The sequence below is a fragment of the Carlito syrichta genome, unplaced genomic scaffold, assembly GCF_000164805.1.
Source record: "Carlito syrichta isolate Samal-C Ts95f unplaced genomic scaffold, Tarsius_syrichta-2.0.1 Scaffold113675, whole genome shotgun sequence".
Lineage (NCBI taxonomy): Eukaryota > Metazoa > Chordata > Mammalia > Primates > Tarsiidae > Carlito > Carlito syrichta.
In genome coordinates, this window is record NW_007057771.1 from 10,203 (window position 1) to 10,872 (window position 670).

General features: G+C 49.7%; 1 protein-coding gene across 2 annotated transcripts in view; it reads right to left on the minus strand.

Moving 5' to 3' along the window:
* VPS33B (VPS33B, late endosome and lysosome associated) overlaps positions 1 to 670 on the minus strand; it is a 20,841-nt gene that overhangs the window by 4,913 nt on the left and 15,258 nt on the right. The gene's annotated exons all lie outside the window — the stretch shown is intronic.

The following is a 670-nucleotide window of genomic DNA, read 5'->3' on the forward strand; positions in this document are numbered from 1 at the left end:
AGATGAGGTCTCGCTGCCCAGGTGGGTCTCGAACCCGCGGGCTCAGGCAATCCACTCACCTCAGCCTCCCAAAGGCGCGGGATTACAGGCTGAGCCACCAAGCCCGGCTCATGCCTGTAATTCTAACACTTTGGTAGGCCGAGGTGGGAGGACTGCTTAAGCCCAGAAGTTCGAGCCCAGCCTGGGCAACATAGAGAGAACTCGTGTCTACAAAAATATCACAAAATTAGCCAGGTGTGGTGGCATATGCCTGTAGTTCCAGCTACTCCAGAGGGTGAAGCAGAAGGATTACCTGAGTGTAGGAGGTTGAGGCTGCAGCCAGCCCTGATAACGCAACTGCACTCCAACCTGGGCGACAGTAAAACTCAGAAGAAAAAAAAACAAAAAACAAAAGAAAGAAAGAAATCACCAGGCCAGACGTGATAGCTCACGCCTGTAATCCCAGCACTTTGGGAGGACAAGGCAAGAGGATTGCATAAACCCAGGAATTCAAGACCAGCTGGGCAACATAGTGAGAGCTTATTGCTACAAAATTAAAAAAATGAGCCAGGCATGGTGATGAGCACCTGTGGTCTCAGGTACTCTTTGAAAGACTGATGCACGATAATCTCTTTTTTTTTTTTTGAGTTGGAGTCTCACTTTATTGCCCAGACTGGAGTGCAGTGGCCGC